Genomic DNA, 25727 nt, shown 5'->3' on the forward strand with positions numbered 1-25727 from the left:
CCTAAGTCTAACCCTAACCCCCCCTAACTTAAATATTATTTAAATTAAACGAACTAGTTACATTGTAGCTAGCTTAGGCCTAGATTTAGAGTTTGGCGGTAGCCGTGAAAACCAGCGTTAGAGGCTCCTAACGCTGGTTTTAGGCTACCGCCGGTATTTGGAGTCAGTCAGGAAAGGGTCTAATGCTCACTTTTCAGCCGCGACTTTTCCATACCGCAGATCCCCTTACGTCAATTGCGTATCCTATCTTTTCAATGGGATCTTTCTAACTCCGGTATTTAGAGTCGTGTCTGAAGTGAGCGTTAGAAATCTAACGACAAAACTCCAGCCGCAGAAAAAAGTCAGTAGTTAAGAGCTTTCTGGGCTAACGCCGGTTCATAAAGCTCTTAACTACTGTGCTCTAAAGTACACTAACACCCATAAACTACCTATGTACCCCTAAACCGAGGCCACCCCCACATCGCCGCCACTCTAATAAAAAAATTTAACCCCTAATCTGCCGACCGCCACCTACGTTATACTTATGTACCCCTAATCTGCTGCCCCTAACACCGCCGACCCCTATATTATATTTATTAACCCCTAATCTGCCGCCCCCGCTATCGCTGACCCCTGCATATTATTATTAACCCCTAATCTGCCGTCCGCACGCCGCCGCCAGCTACATTATAGCTATGTACCCCTAATCTGCTGCCCCTAACACCGCCGACCCCTATATTTATTAACCCCTAATCTGCCCCCTCAATGTCGCCTCCACCTGCCTACACTTATTAACCCCTAATCTGCCGAGCGGACCGCACCGCTACTATAATAAAGTTATTAACCCCTAATCCGCCTCGCTCCCGCCTCAATAACCCTATAATAAATAGTATTAACCCCTAATCTGCCCTCCCTAACATCGCCGACACCTAACTTCAAGTATTAACCCCTAATCTGCCGACTGGAGCTCACCGCTATTCTAATAAATGTATTAACCCCTAAAGCTAAGTCTCACCCTAACACTAACACCCCCCTAAATTAAATATAATTTAAATCTAACGAAATTAATTAACTCTTATTAAATAAATTATTCCTATTTAAAGCTAAATACTTACCTGTAAAATAAATCCTAATATAGCTGCAATATAAATTATATTTATATTATAGCTATTTTAGGATTTATATTTATTTTACAGGTAACTTTGTATTTATTTTAACCAGGTACAATAGCTATTAAATAGTTAAAATAATTACAAAATTACCTGTAAAATAAATCCTAACCTAAGTTACAATTAAACCTAACACTACACTATCAATAAATTAATTAAATAAAATACCTACAATTACCTACAATTAAACCTAACACTACACTATCAATAAATTAATTAAATACAATATCTACAAATAAATACAATGAAATAAACTAACTAAAGTACAAAAAATAAAAAAGAACTAAGTTACAAAAAATAAAAAAATATTTACAAACATCAGAAAAATATTACAACAATTTTAAACTAATTACACCTACTCTAAGCCCCCTAATAAAATAACAAAGACCCCCAAAATAAAAAAAATGCCCTACCCTATTCTAAATTACTAAATTTCAAAGCTCTTTTACCTTACCAGCCCTGAACAGGGCCCTTTGTGGGGCATGCCCCAAAGAATTCAGCTCTTTTGCCTGTAAAAAAAACACATACAATACCCCCCAACATTACAACCCACCACCCACATACCCCTAATCTAACCCAAACCCCCCTTAAATAAACCTAACACTAAGCCCCTGAAGATCTTCCTACCTTATCTTCACCATACCAGGTTCACCGATCGATCCAGAAGAGCTCCTCCGATGTCTTGATCCAAGCCCAAGCGGGGGGCTGAAGATGTCCATGATCCGGCTGAAGTCTTCATCCAAGCGGGAGCTGAAGAGGTCCATGATCCGGCTTAAGTCTTCTATCAACGGCATCTTCAATCTTCTTTCTTCCGGATCCATGTTCATCTTGCAGACCTCCGACGCGGAACATCCTGCTGGCCCGACGGACTACCGACGAATGAAGGCTCCTTTAAGGGACGTCATCCAAGATGGCGTCCCTCTAATTCCGAATGGCTGATAGGATTCTATCAGCCAATCGGAATTAAGGTAGGAAAATTCTGATTGGCTGATGGAATCAGCCAATCAGAATCAAGTTCAATCCGATTGGCCGATCCGATCAGCCAATCAGATTGAGCTCGCATTCTATTAGCTGATCGGAACAGCCAATAGAATGCAAGCTCAATCTGATTGGCTGATCGTATCAGCCAATCGGATTGAACTTGATTCTGATTGGCTGATTCCATCAGCCAATCAGAATTTTCCTACCTTAATTCCGATTGGCTGATAGAATCCTATCAGCCAATCGGAATTCGAGGGACGCCATCTTGGATGACGTCCCTTAAAGGAGCCTTCATTCGTCGGTAGTCCGTCGGGCCAGCAGGATGTTCCGCGTCGGAGGTCTGCAAGATGAACATGGATCCGGAAGAAAGAAGATTGAAGATGCCGTTGATAGAAGACTTCAGCCGGATCATGGACCTCTTCAGCTCCCGCTTGGATGAAGAGTTCAGCCGGATCATGGACATCTTCAGCCCCCCGCTTGGGCTTGGATCAAGACATCGGAGGAGCTCTTCTGGATCGATCGGTGAACCTGGTATGGTGAAGATAAGGTAGGAAGATCTTCAGGGGCTTAGTTTTAGGTTTATTTAAGGGGGGTTTGGGTTAGATTAGGGGTATGTGGGTGGTGGGTTGTAATGTTGGGGGGGTATTGTACGTGTTTTTTTTACAGGCAAAAGAGCTGAATTCTTTGGGGCATGCCCTGCAAAGGGCCCTGTTCAGGGCTGGTAAGGTAAAAGAGCTTTGAACTTTAGTAATTTAGAATAGGGTAGGGCATTTTTTTATTTTGGGGGTCTTTGTTATTTTATTAGGGGGCTTAGAGTAGGTGTAATTAGTTTAAAATTGTTGTAATATTTTTCTGATGTTTGTAAATATTTTTTTATTTTTTGTAACTTAGTTCTTTTTTATTTTTTGTACTTTAGTTAGTTTATTTAATTGTATTTATTTGTAGATATTGTATTTAATTAATTTATTGATAGTGTAGTGTTAGGTTTAATTGTAGGTAATTGTAGGTATTTTATTTAATTAATTTATTGATAGTGTAGTGTTAGGTTTAATTGTAACTTAGGTTAGGATTTATTTTACAGGTAATTTTGTAATTATTTTAACTATTTTGGCTATTAAATAGTTCTTAACTATTTAATAGCTATTGTACCTGGTTAAAATAAATATAAAGTTACCTGTAAAATAAATATAAATCCTAAAATAGCTATAATATAAATATAATTTATATTGTAGCTATATTAGGATTTATTTTACAGGTAAGTATTTAGCTTTAAATAGGAATAATTTATTTAATAAGAGTTAATTAATTTCGTTAGATTTAAATTATATTTAATTTAGGGGGGTGTTAGTGTTAGGGTTAGACTTAGCTTTAGGGGTTAATACATTTATTAGAATAGTGGTGAGCTCCAGTCGGCAGATTAGGGGTTAATGTTTGAAGTTAGGTGTCGGCGATGTTAGGGAGGGCAGATTAGGGGTTAATACTATTTATTATAGGGTTAGTGAGGTGGATTAGGGGTTAATAACTTTATTATAATAGCGGTGCGGTCCGCTCGGCAGATTAGGGGTTAATAAGTGTAGGCAGGTGGAGGCGACGTTGTGGAGGGCATATTAGGGGTTAATAAATATAATATAGGGGTCGGCGGTGTTAGGGGCAGCAGATTAGGGGTACATAGGGATAATGTAAGTAGCGGCGGTTTACGGAGCGGCAGATTAGGGGTTAAAAATAATATGCAGGGGTCAGCGATAGCGGGGGCGGCATAATAGGGGTTAATAAGTGTAAGGTTAGGGGTGTTTAGACTCGGGGTACATGTTAGAGTGTTAGGTGCAGACGTAGGAAGTGTTTTCCCATAGACAACAATGGGGCTGCGTTAGGAGCTGAACGCGGCTTTTTTGCAGGTGTTAGGTTTTTTTTCAGCTCAAACAGCCCCATTGTTTTCTATGGGGGAATCGTGCACGAGCACGTTTTTTAAGCTGGCCGCGTCCGTAAGCAACTCTGGTATCTAGAGTTGCAGTGGCGGTAAATATGCCTGTACGCTCCCTTTTTGGAGCCTAACGCAGCCATTCTGTGAACTCTCAATACCAGAGGTATTTAAAAGGTGCGGCCAGAAAAAAGCCAGCGTTAGCTACGGGGGTCGTTACCGACAAAACTCTAAATCTAGGCCTTAGGGTTTATATTTATTTTACAGGTAAGTTTGTATTTATTTTAACTAGGTAGAATAGTTATTAAAGGGACACGCAGGTCAAATTTCATTTTCATGATTCAGATACAGCATGTAATTTTAAACAACTTTCAAATTGACTTCCATTAAAAAAAATGTGCACAGCCTTTTATATTTACACTTTGAGTCACCAGCTCCTACTGAGCATGTGCAAGAATTCACAGACTATACGTATATGCATTTGTTATTGGCTGATTGCTATCACATGGTACAGGGGGAGTGGAAATAGACATAACTTTGAAATGTGTTAGAAAAGAATCTACTATTCATTTGAAATTCAGAGTAAATGTTATTGTATTGTCTTGTTATCTTGCATTTGTAGATTATGCAAATCTGCTTTGTTTACTGGTCCTTTAAATAGTTATTAACTATTTAATAACTACCTAGCTAAAATAAGTACAAAATTACCTGTAAAATAAATCCTAACCTAAGTTACAATTACACCTAACACTACAATATCATTAAACTAATTACCTAAACTACCTACAATTAATTACAATTAAATTAAATAAACTAAATTACGAAAGAAAAAAAAAACACTAAATTACAGAAAATAAAAAAGAAATTACAATTTTTGTAAACTAATTACACCTAATCTAATCCCCCTAATAAAATACAAAAGCCCCCCAAAATAATAAAATTTCCCTACCCTATAATAAATTACAAATAGCTCTTAAAAGGGCCTTTTGCAGGGCATTGCCCCAAAGTAATCAGCTCTTTTACCTGTAAAAAAAAAAATACAATACCACCCAACATTACAACCAACCACCCACACACCCCTACTCTAAAACCCACCCAATCCCCTTAAAAAAAACTAACACTAACCCCCTGAAGATCACCCTACCTTGAGCCGTCTTCACCCAGTCGGGGCAGAAGAGGTCCTCCAGACGGCAGAAGGCTTCATCCAGGCGGCATCTTCTATCTTCATCCTTCCGGAACGGAGCAGGTCCATCTTCAATCCAGCCAACGCGGAGCATCCTCAGCCAAGAGGATTGACCTTGCATTCTATTGGCTGATTGGAACAGCCAATAGAATGTGAGGTCAATCCTATTGGCTGATTGGATCAGCCAATCGGATTGCACTTCAATCCGATTGGCTGATTACATCAGCCAATAGGATTTTTCCTACCTTAATTCCGATTGGCTAATAGGATTCTATCAGCCAATCGGAATTCAAGGGACGCCATCTTGGATGACGTCATTTAAAGGAACCTTCATTCTTCGTTAGGACTTCGTTTGAAGAGGATGCTCCGCATCGGCTGGATTGAAGATGGACCCGCTCTTTTCTGGAAGGATGAAGACAGAAGATGCCGTCTGGATGAAGCCTTCTACCGTCTGTAGGACCTCTTCTGCCCCGATCAGATGAAGACATCTGCCGTATGGAGGACCACTTGTGCCCGGCTGGGTGAAGACGGCTCAAGGTAGGGTGATCTTCAGAGGGTTAGTGTTAGGTTTTTTAAAGGGGGGATTGGGTGTGTTTTAGAGTAGGGGTGTGTGGGTGGTGGGTTGTAATGTTGGGGTGTATTGTATTTTTTTTTACAGGTAAAAGAGCTGATTACTTTGGGGCAGGGCCCTGCAAAAGGCCCTTTTAAGGGCTATTTGTAATTTAGTATAGGGTAGGGAAATTTTATTATTTTGGGGGGCTTTTTTATTTTATTAGGGGGATTAGATTAGGTGTAATTAGTTTAAAATTCTTATAATTCTTTTTTTATTTTCTGTAATTTAGTGGGGGTTTTTTTTCATAATTTAGTTGATTTAATTTAATTGTAATTAATTGTAGGTAGTTTAGGTAATTAGTTTAATGATAGTGTAGTGTTAGGTGTAATTGTAACTTAGGTTGTACTTATTTTAGCTAGGTAGCTATTAAATAGTTAATAACTATTTAATAACTATTCTACCTAGTTAAAATAAATACAAAGTTGCCTGTAAAATAAATATAAATCCTAAGCTAGCTACAATGTAACTATTAGTTATATTGTAGCTAGCTTAGTTTTTTTTTATCAGTAAGTATTTAGTTTTAAATAGGATTCATTTATTGAATTATGTTAAATTAATTTCGTTTAATTTAAATTATATTTAAGTTAGGGGGGTTAGGGTTAGACTTAGGTTTAGGGGTTAATAAATTTATTATAGTAGCGGTGATGTTGGGGTCGGAAGATTAGGGGTTAATAAATGTAGGTAGGTGTCGGCGACGTTGGGGGGGCAGATTAGGGGTTAATAAAATGTAACTAGTTTGCATACAAAGAGAGAAGCGCTCTACCAGGAACGAACAACAGCTCAGTGGCTTGTTCTATGGCGATTTACCACCCGGAAGCAGCCTCTTTTAGACCAGTGTGCTTTTCACAGAAGAAAACTTTCCTGAAGTATATCAGTCTGATCCTGCCAAGTAAGGTCAATCCAGCTCCGAAATACCAGGCAATTCTCCTCTGAACAAGGAACATGACAACCCCATACGATCGTTTCGGCCTCCTATGGGCCTCGTCAGTGAGGTGCATCCACATTCCTCTAAGCACACTGGGCAAGGAGTCCACGTCTGGTTTCCCCCATCACCCATAGGGAGACTTCCCCAGGGTCATAATAATTTGCATACAAAGAGAGAAGCGCTCTACCAGGAACGAACAACAGCTCAGTGGCTTGTTCTATGGCGATTTACCACCCGGAAGCAGCCTCTTTTAGACCAGTGTGCTTTTCACAGAAGAAAACTTTCCTGAAGTATATCAGTCTGATCCTGCCAAGTAAGGTCAGTCCAGCTCCGAAATACCAGGCAATTCTCCTCTGAACAAGGAACATGACAACCCCAGACGATTGTTTCGGCCTCCTATGGGCCTCGTCAGTGAGGTGCAGCCACATTCCTCTAAGCACACTGGGCAAGGAGTCCACGTCTGGTTTCCCCCATCACCCATAGGGAGACTTCCCCAGGGTCATAATAATTTGCATACAAAGAGAGAAGCGCTCTACCAGGAACGAACAACAGCTCAGTGGCTTGTTCTATGGCGATTTACCACCCGGAAGCAGCCTCTTTTAGACCAGTGTGCTTTTCACAGAAGAAAACTTTCCTGAAGTATATCAGTCTGATCCTGCCAAGTAAGGTCAGTCCAGCTCCGAAATACCAGGCAATTCTCCTCTGAACAAGGAACATGACAACCCCAGACGATCGTTTCGGCCTCCTATGGGCCTCATCAGTGAGGTGCAGCCACATTCCTCTAAGCATACTGGGCAAGGAGTCCACGTCTGGTTTCCCCCATCACCCATAGGGAGACTTCCCCAGGGTAATAATAATTTGCATACAAAGAGAGAAGCGCTCTACCAGGAACGAACAACAGCTCAGTGGCTTGTTCTATGGCGATTTACCACCCGGAAGCAGCCTCTTTTAGACCAGTGTGCTTTTCACAGAAGAAAACTTTCCTGAAGTATATCAGTCTGATCCTGCCAAGTAAGGTCAGTCCAGCTCCGAAATACCAGGCAATTCTCCTCTGAACAAGGAACATGACAACCCCAGACGATTGTTTCAGCCTCCTATGGGCCTAGTCAGTGAGGTGCAGCCACATTCCTCTAAGCACACTGGGCAAGGAGTCCACGTCTGGTTTCCCCATCACCCATAGGGAGACTTCCCCAGGGTCATAATAATTTGCATACAAAGAGAGAAGCGCTCTACCAGGAACGAACAACAGCTCAGTGGCTTGTTCTATGGCGATTTACCACCCGGAAGCAGCCTCTTTTAGACCAGTGTGCTTTTCACAGAAGAAAACTTTCCTGAAGTATATCAGTCTGATCCTGCCAAGTAAGGTCAGTCCAGCTCCGAAATACCAGGCAATTCTTCTCTGAACAAGGAACATGGCAACCCCAGACGATCGTTTCGGCCTCCTATGGGCCTCGTCAGTGAGGTGCAGCCACATTCCTCTAAGCACACTGGGCAAGGAGTCCACGTCTGGTTTCCCCCATCACCCATAGGGAGACTTCCCCAGGGTCATAATAATTTGCATACAAAGAGAGAAGCGCTCTACCAGGAACGAACAACAGCTCAGTGGCTTGTTCTATGGCGATTTACCACCCGGAAGCAGCCTCTTTTAGACCAGTGTGCTTTTCACAGAAGAAAACTTTCCTGAAGTATATCAGTCTGATCCTGCTAAGTAAGGTCAGTCCAGCTCCGAAATACCAGGCAATTCTCCTCTGAACAAGGAACATGACAACCCCAGATGATCGTTTCGGCCTCCTATGGGCCTCGTCAGTGAGGTGCAGCCACATTCCTCTAAGCACACTGGGCAAGGAGTCCACGTCTGGTTTCCCCCATCACCCATAGGGAGACTTCCCCAGGGTCATAATAATTTGCATACAAAGAGAGAAGCGCTATACCAGGAACGAACAACAGCTCAGTGGCTTGTTCTATGGCGATTTACCACCCGGAAGCAGCCTCTTTTAGACCAGTGTGCTTTTCACAGAAGAAAACTTTCCTGAAGTATATCAGTCTGATCCTGCCAAGTAAGGTCAGTCCAGCTCCGAAATACCAGGTAATTCTCCTCTGAACAAGGAACATGACAACCCCAGACGATCGTTTCGGCCTCCTATGGGCCTCGTCAGTGAGGTGCAGCCACATTCCTCTAAGCACACTGGGCAAGGAGTCCACGTCTGGTTTCCCCCATCACCCATAGGGAGACTTCCCCAGGGTCATAATAATTTGCATACAAAGAGAGAAGCGCTCTACCAGGAACGAACAACAGCTCAGTGGCTTGTTCTATGGCGATTTACCACCCAGAAGCAGCCTCTTTTAGACCAGTGTGCTTTTCACAGAAGAAAACTTTCCTGAAGTATATCAGTCTGATCCTGCCAAGTAAGGTCAATCCAGCTCCGAAATACCAGGCAATTCTCCTCTGAACAAGGAACATGACAACCCCATACGATTGTTTCGGCCTCCTATGGGCCTCGTCAGTGAGGTGCAGCCACATTCCTCTAAGCACACTGGGCAAGGAGTCCACGTCTGGTTTCCCCCATCACCCATAGGGAGACTTCCCCAGGGTCATAATAATTTGCATACAAAGAGAGAAGCGCTCTACCAGGAACGAACAACAGCTCAGTGGCTTGTTCTATGGCGATTTACCACCCGGAAGCAGCCTCTTTTAGACCAGTGTGCTTTTCACAGAAGAAAACTTTCCTGAAGTATATCAGTCTGATCCTGCCAAGTAAGGTCAGTCCAGCTCCGAAATACCAGGCAATTCTCCTCTGAACAAGGAACATGACAACCCCAGATGATCGTTTCGGCCTCCTATGGGCCTCATCAGTGAGGTGCAGCCACATTCCTCTAAGCACACTGGGCAAGGAGTCCACGTCTGGTTTCCCCCATCACCCATAGGGAGACTTCCCCAGGGTCATAATAATTTGCATACAAAGAGAGAAGCGCTCTACCAGGAACGAACAACAGCTCAGTGGCTTGTTCTATGGCGATTTACCACCCGGAAGCAGCCTCTTTTAGACCAGTGTGCTTTTCACAGAAGAAAACTTTCCTGAAGTATATCAGTCTGATCCTGCCAAGTAAGGTCAGTCCAGCTCCGAAACACCAGGCAATTCTCCTCTGAACAAGGAACATGACAACCCCAGACGATCGTTTCGGCCTCCTATGGGCCTCATCAGTGAGGTGCAGCCACATTCCTCTAAGCACACTGGGCAAGGAGTCCACGTCTGGTTTCCCCCATCACCCATAGGGAGACTTCCCCAGGGTAATAATAATTTGCATACAAAGAGAGAAGCGCTCTACCAGGAACGAACAACAGCTCAGTGGCTTGTTCTATGGCGATTTACCACCCGGAAGCAGCCTCTTTTAGACCAGTGTGCTTTTCACAGAAGAAAACTTTCCTGAAGTATATCAGTCTGATCCTGCCAAGTAAGGTCAGTCCAGCTCCGAAATACCAGGCAATTCTCCTCTGAACAAGGAACATGACAACCCCAGACGATCGTTTCGGCCTCCTATGGGCCTCGTCAGTGAGGTGCAGCCACATTCCTCTAAGCACACTGGGCAAGGAGTCCACGTCTGGTTTCCCCCATCACCCATAGGGAGACTTCCCCAGGGTCATAATAATTTGCATACAAAGAGAGAAGCGCTCTACCAGGAACGAACAACAGCTCAGTGGCTTGTTCTATGGCGATTTACCACCCGGAAGCAGCCTCTTTTAGACCAGTGTGCTTTTCACAGAAGAAAACTTTCCTGAAGTATATCAGTCTGATCCTGCCAAGTAAGGTCAGTCCAGCTCCGAAATACCAGGCAATTCTCCTCTGAACAAGGAACATGACAACCCCAGACGATCGTTTCAGCCTCCTATGGGCCTAGTCAGTGAGGTGCAGCCACATTCCTCTAAGCACACTGGGCAAGGAGTCCACGTCTGGTTTCCCCATCACCCATAGGGAGACTTCCCCAGGGTCATAATAATTTGCATACAAAGAGAGAAGCGCTCTACCAGGAACGTACAACAGCTCAGTGGCTTGTTCTATGGCGATTTACCACCCGGAAGCAGCCTCTTTTAGACCAGTGTGCTTTTCACAGAAGAAAACTTTCCTGAAGTATATCAGTCTGATCCTGCCAAGTAAGGTCAGTCCAGCTCCGAAATACCAGGCAATTCTTCTCTGAACAAGGAACATGTCAACCCCAGACGATCGTTTCGGCCTCCTATGGGCCTCGTCAGTGAGGTGCAGCCACATTCCTCTAAGCACACTGGGCAAGGAGTCCACGTCTGGTTTCCCCCATCACCCATAGGGAGACTTCCCCAGGGTCATAATAATTTGCATACAAAGAGAGAAGCGCTCTACCAGGAACGAACAACAGCTCAGTGGCTTGTTCTATGGCGATTTACCACCCGGAAGCAGCCTCTTTTAGACCAGTGTGCTTTTCACAGAAGAAAACTTTCCTGAAGTATATCAGTCTGATCCTGCCAAGTAAGGTCAGTCCAGCTCCGAAATACCAGGCAATTCTCCTCTGAACAAGGAACATGACAACCCCAGATGATCGTTTCGGCCTCCTATGGGCCTCGTCAGTGAGGTGCAGCCACATTCCTCTAAGCACACTGGGCAAGGAGTCCACGTCTGGTTTCCCCCATCACCCATAGGGAGACTTCCCCAGGGTCATAATAATTTGCATACAAAGAGAGAAGCGCTCTACCAGGAACGAACAACAGCTCAGTGGCTTGTTCTATGGCGATTTACCACCCGGAAGCAGCCTCTTTTAGACCAGTGTGCTTTTCACAGAAGAAAACTTTCCTGAAGTATATCAGTCTGATCCTGCCAAGTAAGGTCAGTCCAGCTCCGAAATACCAGGCAATTCTCCTCTGAACAAGGAACATGACAACCCCAGACGATCGTTTCGGCCTCCTATGGGCCTCGTCAGTGAGGTGCAGCCACATTCCTCTAAGCACACTGGGCAAGGAGTCCACGTCTGGTTTCCCCCATCACCCATAGGGAGACTTCCCCAGGGTCATAATAATTTGCATACAAAGAGAGAAGCGCTCTACCAGGAACGAACAACAGCTCAGTGGCTTGTTCTATGGCGATTTACCACCCAGAAGCAGCCTCTTTTAGACCAGTGTGCTTTTCACAGAAGAAAACTTTCCTGAAGTATATCAGTCTGATCCTGCCAAGTAAGGTCAGTCCAGCTCCGAAATACCAGGCAATTCTCCTCTGAACAAGGAACATGACAACCCCAGACGATCGTTTCGGCCTCCTATGGGCATCGTCAGTGAGGTGCAGCCACATTCCTCTAAGCACACTGGGCAAGGAGTCCACGTCTGGTTTCCCCCATCACCCATAGGGTGACTTCCCCAGGGTCATAATAATTTGCATACAAAGAGAGAAGCGCTCTACCAGGAACGAACAACAGCTCAGTGGCTTGTTCTATGGCGATTTACCACCCGGAAGCAGCCTCTTTTAGACCAGTGTGCTTTTCACAGAAGAAAACTTTCCTGAAGTATATCAGTCTGATCCTGCCAAGTAAGGTCAGTCCAGCTCCGAAATACCAGGCAATTCTCCTCTGAACAAGGAACATGACAACCCCAGACGATCGTTTCGGCCTCCTATGGGCCTCGTCAGTGAGGTGCAGCCACATTCCTCTAAGCACACTGGGCAAGGAGTCCACGTCTGGTTTCCCCCATCACCCATAGGGAGACTTCCCCAGGGTCATAATAATTTGCATACAAAGAGAGAAGCGCTCTACCAGGAACGAACAACAGCTCAGTGGCTTGTTCTATGGCGATTTACCACCCGGAAGCAGCCTCTTTTAGACCAGTGTGCTTTTCACAGAAGAAAACTTTCCTGAAGTATATCAGTCTGATCCTGCCAAGTAAGGTCAGTCCAGCTCCGAAATACCAGGCAATTCTCCTCTGAACAAGGAACATGACAACCCCAGACGATCGTTTCGGCCTCCTATGGGCCTCGTCAGTGAGGTGCAGCCACATTCCGCTAAGCACATAGGAGGCCGAAACAATCGTCTGGGGTTGTCATGTTCCTTGTTCAGAGGAGAATTGCCTGGTATTTCGGGGCTGGACTGACCTTACTTGGCAGGATCAGACTGATATACTTCAGGAAAGTTTTCTTCTGTGAAAAGCACACTGGTCTAAAAGAGGCTGCTTCCGGGTGGTAAATCGCCATAGAACAAGCCACTGAGCTGTTGTTCGTTCCTGGTAGAGCGCTTCTCTCTTTGTATGCAAATTATTATGACCCCGGGGAAGTCTCCCTATGGGTGATGGGGGAAACCAGACGTGGACTCCTTGCCCAGTGTGCTTAGAGGAATGTGGCTGCACCTCACTGACGAGGTCCATAGGAGGCTGAAACGATCATCTGGGGTTGTCATGTTCCTTGTTCAGAGGAGAATTGCCTGGTATTTCGGGGCTGGACTGACCTTACTTGGCAGGATCAGACTGATATACTTCAGGAAAGTTTTCTTCTGTGAAAAGCACACTGGTCTAAAAGAGGCTGCTTCCGGGTGGTAAATCGCCATAGAACAAGCCACTGAGCTGTTGTTTGTTCCTGGTAGAGCGCTTCTCTCTTTGTATGCAAATTATTATGACCCCGGGGAAGTCTCTTGATGGGGGAAACCAGACGTGGACTCCTTGCCCAGTGTGCTTAGAGGAATGTGGCTGCACCTCACTGACGAGGCCCATAGGAGGCCGAAACGATCGTCTGGGGTTGTCATGTTCCTTGTTCAGAGGAGAATTGCCTGGTATTTCGGGGCTGGACTGACCTTACTTGGCAGGATCAGACTGATATACTTCAGGAAAGTTTTCTTCTGTGAAAAGCACACTGGTCTAAAAGAGGCTGCTTCCGGGTGGTAAATCGCCATAGAACAAGCCACTGAGCTGTTGTTTGTTCCTGGTAGAGCGCTTCTCTCTTTGTATGCAAATTATTATGACCCCGGGGAAGTCTCCCTATGGGTGATGGGGGAAACCAGACGTGGACTCCTTGCCCAGTGTGCTTAGAGGAATGTGGCTGCACCTCACTGACGAGGCCCATAGGAGGCCGAAACGATCGTCTGGGGTTGTCATGTTCCTTGTTCAGAGGAGAATTGCCTGGTATTTCGGGGCTGGACTGACCTTACTTGGCAGGATCAGACTGATATACTTCAGGAAAGTTTTCTTCTGTGAAAAGCACACTGGTCTAAAAGAGGCTGCTTCCGGGTGGTAAATCGCCATAGAACAAGCCACTGAGCTGTTGTTCGTTCCTGGTAGAGCGCTTCTCTCTTTGTATGCAAATTATTATGACCCCGGGGAAGTCTCCCTATGGGTGATGGGGGAAACCAGACGTGGACTCCTTGCCCAGTGTGCTTAGAGGAATGTGGCTGCACCTCACTGACGAGGCCCATAGGAGGCCGAAACGATTGTCTGAGGTTGTCATGTTCCTTGTTCAGAGGAGAATTGCCTGGTATTTCGGGGCTGGACTGACCTTACTTGGCAGGATCAGACTGATATACTTCAGGAAAGTTTTCTTCTGTGAAAAGCACACTGGTCTAAAAGAGGCTGCTTCCGGGTGGTAAATCGCCATAGAACAAGCCACTGAGCTGTTGTTCGTTCCTGGTAGAGCGCTTCTCTCTTTGTATGCAAATTATTATGACCCCGGGGAAGTCTCCCTATGGGTGATGGGAGAAACCAGACGTGGACTCCTTGCCCAGTGTGCTTAGAGGAATGTGGCTGCACCTCACTGACGAGGTCCATAGGAGGCCGAAACGATCATCTGGGGTTGTCATGTTCCTTGTTCAGAGGAGAATTGCCTGGTATTTCTGGGCTGGACTGACCTTACTTGGCAGGATCAGACTGATATACTTCAGGAAAGTTTTCTTCTGTGAAAAGCACACTGGTCTAAAAGAGGCTGCTTCCGGGTGGTAAATCGCCATAGAACAAGCCACTGAGCTGTTGTTCGTTCCTGGTAGAGCGCTTCTCTCTTTGTATGCAAATTATTATGACCCCGGGGAAGTCTCCCTATGGGTGATGGGGGAAACCAGACGTGGACTCCTTGCCCAGTGTGCTTAGAGGAATGTGGCTGCACCTCACTGACGAAGCCCATAGGAGGCCGAAACGATTGTCTGGGGTTGTCATGTTCCTTGTTCAGAGGAGAATTGCCTGGTATTTCGGGGCTGGACTGACCTTACTTGGCAGGATCAGACTGATATACTTCAGGAAAGTTTTCTTCTGTGAAAAGCACACTGGTCTAAAAGAGGCTGCTTCCGGGTGGTAAATCGCCATAGAACAAGCCACTGAGCTGTTGTTTGTTCCTGGTAGAGCGCTTCTCTCTTTGTATGCAAATTATTATGACCCCGGGGAAGTCTCCCTATGGGTGATGGGGGAAACCAGACGTGGACTCCTTGCCCAGTGTGCTTAGAGGAATGTGGCTGCACCTCACTGACGAGGCCCATAGGAGGCCGAAACGATCGTTTGGGGTTGTCATGTTCCTTGTTCAGAGGAGAATTGCCTGGTATTTCGGGGCTGGACTGACCTTACTTGGCAGGATCAGACTGATATACTTCAGGAAAGTTTTCTTCTGTGAAAAGCACACTGGTCTAAAAGAGGCTGCTTCCGGGTGGTAAATCGCCATAGAACAAGCCACTGAGCTGTTGTTCGTTCCTGGTAGAGCGCTTCTCTCTTTGTATGCAAATTATTATGACCCCGGGGAAGTCTCCCTATGGGTGATGGGGGAAACCAGACGTGGACTCCTTGCCCAGTGTGCTTAGAGGAATGTGGCTGCACCTCACTGACGAGGCCCATAGGAGGCCGAAACGATCGTCTGGGGTTGTCATGTTCCTTGTTCAGAGGAGAATTGCCTGGTATTTCGGGGCTGGACTGACCTTACTTGGCAGGATCAGACTGATATACTTCAGGAAAGTTTTCTTCTGTGAAAAGCACACTGGTCTAAAAGAGGCTGCTTCCGGGTGGTAAATCGCCATAGAACAAGCCACTGAGCTGTTGTTCGTTCCTGGTAGAGCGCTTCTCTCTTTGTATGCAAATTATTATGACCCCGGGGAAGTCTCCCTATGGGTGATGGGGGAAACCAGACGTGGACTCCTTGCCCAGTGTGCTTAGAGGAATGTGGCTGCACTTCACTGACGAGGCCCATAGGAGGCCGAAACGATCGTCTGGGGGTTGTCATGTTCCTTGTTCAGAGGAGAATTGCCTGGTATTTCGGGGCTGGACTGGCCTTACTTGGCAGGATCAGACTGATATACTTCAGGAAAGTTTTCTTCTGTGAAAAGCACACTGGTCTAAAAGAGGCTGCTTCCGGGTGGTAAATCGCCATAGAACAAGCCACTGAGCTGTTGTTCGTTCCTGGTAGAGCGCTTCTCTCTTTGTATGCAAATTATTATGACCCCGGGGAAGTCTCCCTATGGGTGATGGGGGAAACCAGACGTGGACTCCTTGCCCAGTGTGCTAAGAGGAATGTGGCTGCACCTCACTGACGAGGCCCATAGGAGGCCGAAACAATCGTCTGGGGTTGTCATGTTCCTTGTTTAGAGGAGAATTGCCTGGTATTTCGGGGCTGGACTGACCTTACTTGGCAGGATCAGACTGATATACTTCAGGAAAGTTTTCTTCTGTGAAAAGCACACTGGTCTAAAAGAGGCTGCTTCCGGGTGGTAAATCGCCATAGAACAAGCCAATGAGCTGTTGTTCGTTCCTGGTAGAGCGCTTCTCTCTTTGTATGCAAATTATTATGACCCCGGGGAAGTCTCCCTATGGGTGATGGGGGAAACCAGACGTGGACTCCTTGCCCAGTGTGCTTAGAGGAATGTGGCTGCACCTCACTGACGAGGCCCATAGGAGGCCGAAACGATCGTCTGGGGTTGTCATGTTCCTTGTTCAGAGGAGAATTGCCTGGTATTTCGGGGCTGGACTGACCTTACTTGGCAGGATCAGACTGATATACTTCAGGAAAGTTTTCTTCTGTGAAAAGCACACTGGTCTAAAAGAGGCTGCTTCCGGGTGGTAAATCGCCATAGAACAAGCCACTGAGCTGTTGTTCGTTCCTGGTAGAGCGCTTCTCTCTTTGTATGCAAATTATTATGACCCCGGGGAAGTCTCCCTATGGGTGATGGGGGAAACCAGACGTGGACTCCTTGCCCAGTGTGCTTAGAGGAATGTGGCTGCACCTCACTGACGAGGCCCATAGGAGGCCGAAACGATCGTCTGGGGTTGTCATGTTCCTTGTTTAGAGGAGAATTGCCTGGTATTTCGGGGCTGGACTGACCTTACTTGGCAGGATCAGACTGATATACTTCAGGAAAGTTTTCTTCTGTGAAAAGCACACTGGTCTAGAAGAGGCTGCTTCCGGGTGGTAAATCGCCATAGAACAAGCCACTGAGCTGTTGTTCGTTCCTGGTAGAGCGCTTCTCTCTTTGTATGCAAATTATTATGACCCCGGGGAAGTCTCCCTATGGGTGATGGGGGAAACCAGACGTGGACTCCTTGCCCAGTGTGCTTAGAGGAATGTGGCTGCACCTCACTGACGAGGCCCATAGGAGGCCGAAACGATCGTCTGGGGTTGTCATGTTCCTTGTTCAGAGGAGAATTGCCTGGTATTTCGGGGCTGGACTGACCTTACTTGGCAGGATCAGACTGATATACTTCAGGAAAGTTTTCTTCTGTGAAAAGCACACTGGTCTAAAAGAGGCTGCTTCCGGGTGGTAAATCGCCATAGAACAAGCCACTGAGCTGTTGTTCGTTCCTGGTAGAGTGCTTCTCTCTTTGTATGCAAATTATTATGACCCCGGGGAAGTCTCCCTATGGGTGATGGGGGAAACCAGACGTGGACTCCTTGCCCAGTGTGCTTAGAGGAATGTGGCTGCACCTCACTGACGAGGCCCATAGGAGGCCGAAACGATCGTCTGGGGTTGTCATGTTCCTTGTTCAGAGGAGAATTGCCTGGTATTTCGGGGCTGGACTGACCTTACTTGGCAGGATCAGACTGATATACTTCAGGAAAGTTTTCTTCTGTGAAAAGCACACTGGTCTAAAAGAGGCTGCTTCCGGGTGGTAAATCGCCATAGAACAAGCCACTGAGCTGTTGTTCGTTCCTGGTAGAGCGCTTCTCTCTTTGTATGCAAATTATTATGACCCCGGGGAAGTCTCTCTATGGGTGATGGGGGAAACCAGACGTGGACTCCTTGCCCAGTGTGCTTAGAGGAATGTGGCTGCACCTCACTGACGAGGCCCATAGGAGGCCGAAACGATCGTCTGGGGTTGTCATGTTCCTTGTTCAGAGGAGAATTGCCTGGTATTTCGGGGCTGGACTGACCTTACTTGGCAGGATCAGACTGATATACTTCAGGAAAGTTTTCTTCTGTGAAAAGCACACTGGTCTAGAAGAGGCTGCTTCCGGGTGGTAAATCGCCATAGAACAAGCCACTGAGCTGTTGTTCGTTCCTGGTAGAGCGCTTCTCTCTTTGTATGCAAATTATTATGACCCCGGGGAAGTCTCCCTATGGGTGATGGGGGAAACCAGACGTGGACTCCTTGCCCAGTGTGCTTAGAGGAATGTGGCTGCACCTCACTGACGAGGCCCATAGGAGGCCGAAACGATCGTCTGGGGTTGTCATGTTCCTTGTTCAGAGGAGAATTGCCTGGTATTTCGGGGCTGGACTGACCTTACTTGGCAGGATCAGACTGATATACTTCAGGAAAGTTTTCTTCTGTGAAAAGCACACTGGTCTAAAAGAGGCTGCTTCCGGGTGGTAAATCGCCATAGAACAAGCCACTGAGCTGTTGTTCGTTCCTGGTAGAGCGCTTCTCTCTTTGTATGCAAATTATTATGACCCCGGGGAAGTCTCCCTATGGGTGATGGGGGAAACCAGACGTGGACTCCTTGCCCAGTGTGCTTAGAGGAATGTGGCTGCACCTCACTGACGAGGCCCATAGGAGGCCGAAACGATCGTCTGGGGTTGTCATGTTCCTTGTTCAGAGGAGAATTGCCTGGTATTTCGGGGCTGGACTGACCTTACTTGGCAGGATCAGACTGATATACTTCAGGAAAGTTTTCTTCTGTGAAAAGCACACTGGTCTAAAAGAGGCTGCTTCCGGGTGGTAAATCGCCATAGAACAAGCCACTGAGCTGTTGTTCGTTCCTGGTAGAGCGCTTCTCTCTTTGTATGCAAAATGTAACTAGTGTTTGCGAGGCGGGAGTGCGCCAGTTTAGGGGTTAATACATTTATTAAAGTGGCGACGATGTCCGGTCGGCAGATTAGGGGTTAATAATTGTAGGTAGGTGGCGGCGATGTTGGGGCCGGCAGATTAAGGGTTAATAAATATAATGTAGGGTTCGGCGATGTTAGGGGCAGCAGATTAGGGGTTCATAGGTATAATGTAGGTGGCGGTGATGTTCGGTCGGCAGATTAGGGGTTAAAAAAATTATTTTAGTGTTTGCGATGTGGGGGGCCTCGGTTTAGGGGTTAATAGGTAGTTTATGGCGTTAGTGTACTTTTTAGCACTTTAGTTAATAGTTTTATGTTCCGGTTTTAGCCCATAAAACTCTTAACTACTGACTTTTAAATGCGGTAGGAGTCTGGACAGGAGAGGGTCTACTGCTCACTTCTTCCAAGACTCATAATACCAGCATTAGGCAAATCCCATTAAAAAGATAGGATACGCAATTGACGTAAGGGGATTTGCGGTAGCCTCGAGTCGCGGAAGAAAAGTGAGCGGTACACCTGTACCTGCCTGACTCGTAATACCAGCGGGCATTAAAAAGCAGCGTTGGGACCTCTCAACGCTGCTTTTTAAGGCTAACGCCAAACTCGTAATCTAGGCGTTAGTCTTTCCAATATTTGAGCATATTATCTTAGAGTCAAACAGTTTTTAAATGGCAGATATGTGCTGTTGAAATGGATTTCTTATATAGAAGACTTCTTGGTGTGTGATAATGAAGTAAGGAATTCCTGCTTACCAGCTTGAACCCCAATCGTATGAGGTAAGGTATTCGCTCTGTATGGGTAAAGATTATTGTGTCTTTTAATCCCTGCGTAGTGACCTCTGAATTTCCTAGAGCAACCAGAAATAACACGGTCTTTCAGGCTTCTGTAGTAGCGGCGTTAAAAAGCAGCGTTGGGACCTCTCAACGCTGCTTTTTAAGGCTAACGCCAAACTCGTAATCTAGGCGTTAGTTTTTCCAATATTTGAGCATATTATCTTAGAGTCAAACAGTTTTTAAATGGCAGATATGTGCTGTTGAAATGGATTTCTTATATAGAAGACTTCTTGGTGTGTGATAATGAAGTAAGGAATTCCTGCTTACCAGCTTGAACCCCAATCGTATGAGGTAAGGTATTCGCTCTGTATGGGTAAAGATTATTGTGTCTTTTAATCCCTGCGTAGTGACCTCCGAATTTCCTAGAGCAACTAGCAATAACATGGTCTTTCAGGCTTCTGTAGTCACTATGACGTCAAACGCCATTAGCCGTAATGGGGAGGGAGAATAAACATGCCCACTTTTTTGCTTTTAAAATAGAACTGCCGGATACCTGTCCATACACTTTCCTCTGACCGAAGAAGTCTGTTGTGACTTCGAAACTCGTAAGGATACAGCAATTGGGCGGACAGGTCCTTCTACATTCGGATAAACGACTACAGTTTGTATTACATTGCTAAAATACACTATCTTTTATACATTCAGATTTTGTGGTCTCAGCGGATAAGTGGATACTATACAAGCATCCCACTACTCTTTCCAGAGTGTTATTGTGGTTGTTGACACTTTTATTTATTTTTTGGAAACATACACAACCATACCTGTGCCTTCTAAATACCAGCACTGGGGACACTATTATACTCCATTACTTGTGAACTAAGTACAAGGGGCTGTGACCAGTGTAGCGATTTACTCGCTTATGGTATAATCAGCTCACAGGCCCCATGAACCAACACAGCAGGTAGTTAAAAATCAACATCTGAGTATTTACAAGAAGTTCATTTTCCTTTGTGATATTAATATTGGCATTGAAAGTTTCAACTTCTACAAAACCAACTGTGTTGGAACAAAGTTTTTATCTTACCTCATGAACGATTGAGGTTTATTAATGTAAGCGCAATCACATTTGTACATTTCTTTTTTCTTTTCCTGCACAACTTGGAAAACCATCTGAGGGGACAAAGATTCTCACCAACATTTTAAAGAACAGAGAGTCCAAGATTACCATTGAATTATTTTGGCTACTTCCAAACCAAGGTGACTAAGCAGTCAATTCGGAGGTCACTACGCAGGGATTAAAAGAAGCAATCATCTTTACCCATGCAGAGCGAATACCTTACCTCATACGATTGGGGTCCAAGCTGGTAAGCAGAAATTCCTTACTTCATTATCACACACCAAGAAGTTTTCTATATAAGAAATCCATTTCAACAGCACATAGCTGCCATTCAAAAATTGTTTGACTCTAAGATAATATGCTCAAATATTGGAAAGACTAAGTCTAGCAGAGCGCCTTTTTATTTATATTGATTGCTCTTTTTTTAATATATATATATGTGTGTGTATATATCTATAAATATATATAATAATATATATATATATATAAATAGGTATATATATATATATATATATATATATTGTACCAAAATACTATTTTATATATATATTGTGTATATATATATATATATATATAGATAGATAGATATCTATATTTTTATATATATATATATATACATATATATATATATATATATATATATATATATATATATATATATACAAAATAGAATATTGCCGCACATCCACTTCTATATTTTCAAAACATCTTTAATATATTGTAAAAAATCACTTAAAGGGACATGAAACCCAATTTTTTTCTTCCGTGATTTAGAAAGAGCGTGTCATTGTAAACAACTTTCTAATTTACTTCTATTATCTAATTTGCTTCATTCGCTTGATATCACTTGCTGAAAAGCATATCTAGATATGCTCAGTAGCTGCTGATTGGTTGCTGCACATAGAGGCCTTGTGTGATTGGCTCACACGTGCATTGCTATTTCTTCAACAAAGGATATCTAAAGAATTGAGCAAATTAGATAATAGAAGTAAATTGGAAAGTTGTTTAAAATTGCATGCCCTATCTGAATCATGAAAGTTTAATTTTGACTAGACTGTCCCTTTAAGCTCATATATTAAAATTGGGATCTTAGTTACAATCTTAAGGGCTATTGCTGGTAGTTTAGTTTAGATTAGGGGTGTTTTTATTTTGGGGGGGGACTTTTTTATTTTTATAGGGGTATTAGATTAGGTTTAATTTTTTATTTTGAATAATTGGTTTTATTTTTTTCTGTAATTGTAGATTTTTTTTATTTTTTTGTAATTTTTAGATTTACGTATTGTAATTTAATCTTAGGTTTAAATTTTAAATTAATGTTAGTTTTTTAATTTAAATTGTAATTTAGGATTTATTATTTTAATTGTAATTTAGGATTATTTTAATTTATGTAATGTGGTTAATTTAGAGGGTGTTAGGTTAGGGGGCTTAGTGATTAGTTATTTGCGTTGTGGGGCCATGGCGGATTAGGGGTTAATAGTTTAAATAGATACTTTGCGATATGGGGGCATAGCGGTTTAGGGGTTAATAGTTTGAATAGCTAGATTGCGTTGTGGGGGCATGGCGGATTAGGGGTTAATAGATTTATTATAAATTGCGATGTGGTGGGATGACTGATAGAGGGGTTTTGACGTGTCAGGTTAGATTTCAATGGGAAAAAGTTCTCAAAAAGCACCTTTTCCTGTTTTACACCTAGTTGAGCTGGGTGTAATTTTTGTTATGTATCAGCAGCCTCCAACAGTGTAATAACGGTTTGCACGGGCATTGGAAACCTGGTATTATTCAAAGATTAGCGACTTCTGAAACTTTGTATGGGACATGAAAATGTTTTCGCCAGCTGGAGTTCGGTTGCCGCAATTGAGTTATAACGGGCCATTGGAAACAGTTGGTGAACGATATTGCTTCCGACATCTTATTTAATGGTTTGTAAGCGCACGCAAACCTAATTATGGCTCAATTTAAATAAGCCCCTAATTAGCACACTTAACATTTTATTATATTGCACATGTATAACAGTAAAGCCTTTTCAGCTAGTGTTTAATCATCTGTTAATAAATAAATGGATACAAAAGTTGTTTTATTCTATTTGTACACAGACATTTCCTCCCTTTTAACTTTAAAATAAATAGCTTTAACTTAACCTGTTTGAATAGTGCTCTTTCATATGCGTGACAGATATTTTTACAGTTTGTTGTTGCTATAAGCCTGTAGTTTATACAGACCTTGTATTTAATGTATATAAGATGGCTTAGCTTCAACCCCCGCATAGTACACGGAGACCCAGGTTGCAAACAATGTAAAACCATCCCAGAGAGACTCTTTTTATTTCAGCATAGGATGTACATGACGTAGGCGCACACTAGACAAAAGCAACAGCTAACAAAGGGGTAAAAAAGGGCACTCGCTTTTAAGTGAGAATGCATTTTCAGGCTCTTAAGGAAAAAACTTATATTTATCATAGGACCAAAAAGTTCTCGGTAATCGCAATCCATTTTCTTGATACCTTTCAACAAGTTTTCAAGACCATTTTACACTTATTAAATTCAAAGGGGTAGATTTATTAAGCAGCGGATGCTGCTTTCTACTCCCGAAGTTTCTGGCGGACTGCAATCATCCTGATCCAATATGATCAGGATGATTGACACCCCCTGCTAGCGGCCGATTGACCACGAGTGAGCAGGGGGCGGCTTTGCACAAGCATCTTGATATATGATAAATCTACCCCAAAACCTAAAAACACTCATTAAAGTCCCAATACATATTTTGGAAGTATTTAAAGACTATTTGGAATGATTCTTTCATCTTGTAAAAGACAGTCTAAAATGTCCTCAAACACCATTTTAGAGGTGTATTTTATATATGGTCTAGATTCATTAAAGCTCTATTCATTGCTATTGTATAATCTGTCTGCAGTGGGCAGGACATACATTTACATGTATATGTATTTAATAACTGACGTTCCGTACTGCTTTCGAGATCTGTAGGACAAATGAGAAAATGAAAATCACAACCGCAACATATAGCACTGGCATAAAGCAGACGGTTCTGTAATTGTTTGTTTCTAATTCACCCTCGCGTTGTGATTGTCAGTTACAGTACTATTCTCTTCATAAACGGGATTTCAATCAGAATTGTGTCTTCACAAATGGGATTTCCCAGTTTTCACAATCTTGTTTCTTGGCGGCTGAGATCCTTTGTACAGGGTTTTTTAAAAAATGAGAAGGCCAAAAAATAGTTAATTGCATAATCACGATTTACAATATACAGAAACTCTTACAGTTATAGAAGTTGCACAAAAACAAACCTCATTCTCTGCAGTGAGGTTTCCAGTTTTGTAAAGATTTTTTTTGGCTACATAATTGCAATGGTGGAAAGCTCTTAATTTAGAAGTTTTGTGATTTACAGTAGGAACGTTTTCGTGTAAATGTATAAAACAAACGAAAATTGCATTTGTTATTTTTGTTATCGTTTGAATAACTAATATGACTGGCAAATATTAGTTCAAAATGATTGTTTTCGTTTTAATAGAAGACTGCTGTTATAATGCAAGGAGCTCTTTTATCCAATGAAACAAAACCAGGAATAGATTGACAGTTTTCCTCAGCCGCTCAGTGGCAGCCTGTGACGTTTTCTAGCCAACCAGGATTCTCAGGAGGAGGGAAGTTAAAGGGTGATTTTTAAGCTATAGCCTACTGTTTTCAGCCTCAGTTCTGGGTGCAATCAGTTGGTGTTCTACTGTGCCTCCTCACTGATAGTTACAGAGCTTCCTGGAGAAAGATATTGCATTTGCTTGCCTTGGATTTAGAGAATAATATACCAGCACTTTGTGTGTCTGTGTGTATTTATTTATTGCTTATCTTAAAAATTAATACTTTACTTTTATCTATATATTTAAAAAATAACTATTTAATAGCTATATTAGATAGAGAGACTAGTGTTAGTGTACTATACTTATAGATTTTATTACAAGGACAGAGACTCATATTTTGCATAAGCCTTTTTCTTTACTGCTCAACAGCCATTCAAAGTAACAATAAATAGATTAATCATTTAACGTAGAAATCACAGAAATTAATATAGTGACCAATGAAATACAACCCTGGATGGTGTGATCTAAAGCAGGCCAATCAGAAAAGTTCATTCTGTTATAAACTGTCCACATAGTATCCCAACTGCCTCTTTTCACTTTGCTGCTCTCAAAGATAAGTACAGGGAGTGCAGAATTATTAGGCAAGTTGTATTTTTGAGGATTAATTTTATTATTGAACAACAACCATGTTCTCAATGAACCCAAAAAACTCATTAATATCAAAGCTGAATAGTTTTGGAAGTAGTTTTTAGTTTGTTTTTAGTTATAGCTATTTTAGGGGGATATCTGTGTGTGCAGGTGACTATTACTGTGCATAATTATTAGGCAACTTAACAAAAAACAAATATATACCCATTTCAATTATTTATTTTTACCAGTGAAACCAATATAACATCTCAACATTCACAAATATACATTTCTGACATTCAAAAACAAAACAAAAACAAATCAGTGACCAATATAGCCACCTTTCTTTGCAAGGACACTCAAAAGCCTGCCATCCATGGATTCTGTCAGTGTTTTGATCTGTTCACCATCAACATTGCGTGCAGCAGCAACCACAGCCTCCCAGACACTGTTCAGAGAGGTGTACTGTTTTACCTCCTTGTAAATCTCACATTTGATGATGGACCACAGGTTCTCAATGGGGTTCAGATCAGGTGAACAAGGAGGCCATGTCATTAGATTTTCTTCTTTTATACCCTTTCTTGCCAGCCACGCTGTGGAGTACTTGGACGCGTGTGATGGAGCATTGTCC

This window comes from Bombina bombina, chromosome 1 (genome assembly GCF_027579735.1).
Source record: "Bombina bombina isolate aBomBom1 chromosome 1, aBomBom1.pri, whole genome shotgun sequence".
NCBI classification, from domain to species: Eukaryota; Metazoa; Chordata; class Amphibia; order Anura; family Bombinatoridae; genus Bombina; species Bombina bombina.